The sequence below is a fragment of the Austrofundulus limnaeus genome, unplaced genomic scaffold, assembly GCF_001266775.1.
Source record: "Austrofundulus limnaeus strain Quisiro unplaced genomic scaffold, Austrofundulus_limnaeus-1.0 Scaffold805, whole genome shotgun sequence".
Taxonomy (NCBI): Eukaryota; Metazoa; Chordata; class Actinopteri; order Cyprinodontiformes; family Rivulidae; genus Austrofundulus; species Austrofundulus limnaeus.
In genome coordinates this window covers 109,701-113,744 of record NW_013953207.1, presented here as the reverse complement: position 1 = coordinate 113,744, position 4,044 = coordinate 109,701, and positions in this window count along the sequence as shown.

Below are 4,044 nucleotides of genomic sequence, written 5' to 3'. Positions count from 1 at the left end.
CAACTAAAGGTGACATAGATACTTTATTATGGTATAGTATTTAAATTTATGCCTGAGAAACACATAATATTGGCCCTTTAAATTCTGTTCAGAATTTGACAGGGAGCCAGTGGAGAGAAGCTAAAACTGGAGAAATATGATCTCTCCTTCAAAAAGAAAAAATAAGTAGGTCCTCTGGATGGGTTCTTCTTTAATGAATCGTTTCGTCTCTCCTCCAAGAGACTTCTTCAGTCTGATGAGTTTCAGGTGAACTCAGCCTTATAAGCCCTGCCTCCACATGGACAAACAGGTTAGTCATATGCAAAAGAAGACCATTGCCTAACAATAGGCTTGATTAGCTCTATTGTTCATGGGGGGTCATGTGCCCCATCACCTTTAATGGTTTGGATGCTTCGGCTCTTTGGTTCTTTGGTGTCGTGTCATCTATGTATGTACAGAACACAACACCAAAGAAGGCCACTAATGGCACTAAGTGACAACATTCTGCACACAGTAAATATTGTCTCATGTTGACTGAAGGATGTTTCATGTCTCAACTGGGTTATTTTAGTGCTTTAGAATTAGCTCTTGCTAAATTTTTCAGTGCATTAGTGCTTTAGAGTTAGGGGACCTAAATATTTGAGTTAGTGCTTTAGGGTTAGGGGACCTAAATATTTGAGTTAGTGCTTCAGAATTAGGGGACCTAAATATTTGAGTTAGTGCTTTAGGGTTAGTGCAATTAATATTTAGATTAGTGCTGCCGACCACTGATGATTTGAAATCAACCTGATTCAAGACTGCCACCTAATTAACCACAGTCAACACAACAAAGATATGCCTTCAGCAGTTCTACAGACACTGAGCTAAAGTTTGTTGTGGTAGAAGCTGAGCATCTTCATCTTATTAAACAGCTCTGCAACCATTAGGCTGAGCACTGACTGTCTGTTAGCAAAATATCACATGAACCAGAAAGTCCCAGAAAGATCCACAGCTAATCAAATTATCTTACATTACATTACAATGTCTGTAGCTACAACTTGATGTAGCTGAGACTTGTTCACAATGTTTACTTCAAACTGGATCAGGAGAGTGTGAGTAACTGTATCTACAAGGTTTCATCAAAAAGACTACAACTGTCCTTTCAAAAGTAAAACTTTCAGGCTGTAAAAAGATAAATGATTCTGTTGTGGATCAGTCTTTAAACAGCTTTTAATGTAGTAAAAATGCCTCATTTGGCTGACATTTGATCCTGATTGTGACTCATCAGCTGATCAGTTCTTTTAGGTGTGAGTAAAATGAGACTTTATCTTTACATGTTTGACTTGTAAACAAAGGATTCACAGATTAAATCTGCCTCTGTATTTAGTTTTGAGCAGGTAACAGAGCAGAGCACTCTGTTGATGTTGAGGATGAACATGTTCTGTGCTAAATTTAGAGCCCTCAGAAGCAGCAGCCTGTTAAGCTGCTGGTGTAGCATGTGATGCTGTGTGCATGCTCCCATGCAGCACACGCCTCCCCTCCCTCTGACAGAATAGCTGCAATGCGTCTTCCTCAGCCAAGACTGGGTCAGTGTAACTCTGCCTGCCATGGAAACAGCCAATCAGACGTATGAATAAGGATTTTCTGCCCTTTTTACCCCTTATTTTACATGAGGAAAACAAACACTGTGGATTTAACTCATGGTGTGAGATTTATATAATGGAACAGGACGAAAAGATGAAAAAGGAGGGCGGGGCTGAAAAACAGAATAATGTAGCCTTAATAAATGATCCTGATTAAACAGAATGCTCTGCTGCCCTTCATACAGAATCATTAAAGGTAAATAAAGCCAGCACCCTTTGTTTGGCTAAATAAAAAGTAATAATATCTACACTAAGATGGATCTCTTGAGGCTGGAGCAGCTTAAAGGTGGCAGGACTTTGATCCTGTCATCATCAGTATGAACAGAGTTAAACTAATGTTCAAACTGTTCAATCACTCACTATAAGCTGCACTTCACTGTGAGTCAGCCATTTTAAAGTGCTGTTCAAAATGTGCACTGTCAGTTTTCATCCCTATACAGTAGTGCCCTATATAATCCATAATACACTGCAGTCTGAGCCATAAAGCAGGCTAATCAAAGCTAATGCTAAGCAGCTCATTATTATGACTATCAGACTGGCTGAAAATGTCTTTGTGCATTCCTACACAGTGAAAACAACTACCTGTGGATAAACTACCTGATCAATTTTGTGAGGGCCACATGAGCGTTACGGTGGTTACGGTGGTCTTCATACGGCCAATTGTCATCAACTGTGACGTTTCCGGTTTAACTTCAACTAAACATGAATTGTCATGTTCCTTGTCTCGTTGCTACGGCTGAGCACCGCTAACAAACACTAACTGAGCTCTTCCTGGTATTTCCTGCATAGAAACAGTGCTTCAACACGTCTTCTTATAAACACTGTAATGTTTACGACCGACTAAATCTGAAATAAATACAGGAAGAGTTGTTCTCACTGCTGAGTTGTGGTGAGTTGCTGCTATCTTCAGTTCTGAACTCTTCCCCCTTCCGACAGGGAATTCCCACTGGAGGGGCGTTCCAGTTGAAATTTATGACTAGTAATTGGGAAATTCCCTTTTGCCAGTGCAACTGGGCCCCAGCAAAAGTAGTCAGTGAGAATGCTGCTAAATGGAGCTTTTTCACTGTGAACAGAGCCGGCCCAAGGCATAAGCGAACTACGCGATTACTTAGGGCCCTGCGGCCACTAGGGCCTCCAAGATTTAACCAATGTAAACTGAACTGACCACAGAGTCACTGAGACCATGGGCGTAATGGACACGGGGTACTGTCACGATAGTCAATAAATCAAACAATTGCATGATAAATTATTTTGAGGTTGATAAAAAAATGAGGATAATTTTCATTTACCTGCTTGTTAAAGTTCCTCTAAAATAATCTTCATGCTAATTCAGTAAAATGTTATTTAACATTATAATTTAATAAAGTAGAATGTTTCACTATGAGGTGAAATAAAATGCTAACATTGTCACTAACACATTTTCTTTATTTAGTTTACTTTTTGAGTGTAAATTCTACTGAAAATTTTTAAATTTGAATTCAAACTTTAAATGTCATCTTCAGCAGCTTTAGCATTAGCAGTATTAGCATTAGCAGTATTAGCAGCCTTAGCTGTCATCATTCTGCAACAAGTAAAAATCAGCAAAATGTAAGAACAGTGAGCTAAATAAAAATAAAATATTAATGGATGAAGCTCTGTGTGATGGAAAAATACGTTTGTGTTCTTATTAAGGTCACTGTGTTTTCTGTTCAGTTAATGATGGTTTTGGCTAGGACAAGATCTGTAATTTATCAGTTATTTTTCTATCTTGACTCGTTACAGGGCCTGAAATGAAGTCTGTTTAAGCTAGCATCGGTATGTTGAAACAGTATAAATAGATAGTCATTAGAACTGCCTGTAAGCATAGATCTTTACAGACAGCCTGATGGCTCTTGGTTGATTTCTGTGTGTGTTCTTGTTTAATGAAACAAACTCAGACGACCACACTATGAAGTGCTTTTATACTTTGGATCATGTAATTATGTTCCTTGTTAAATAAATATTTCCACAACACTCCACAAAATAGGACACAACCGTAAATCGTCACCTAAAGACAAAAGACAAATATATTTTTATTTTGCCTGAACAGATTCTCTATCCTGTCCTATTCGCAGGACAACAAATTTAATGTTCCTTAATATATCCTTGGTAGAATAAAAGTGACTTGATGCAATTATTCTGTTTTTACAGATGATTTTTAACAGCAACATTTAATTTTGAAACAAGGTTTGAGCTGCTTCTCCAACTTATTAATTAATATTTTTGGGTCATACTTGGTGTTCAAGTATCTAATTTGAGTAAAATTCTTTTTAAAAACATTTCTAAGATGTCACAACTTAATAAACTCTAATTGTACAGTATGTTTTTCAAGGATGGTGTGTTAACATACAAACAAACATACATACATACATACATACATACATACATACATACATACATACATACATACATACATACATACATA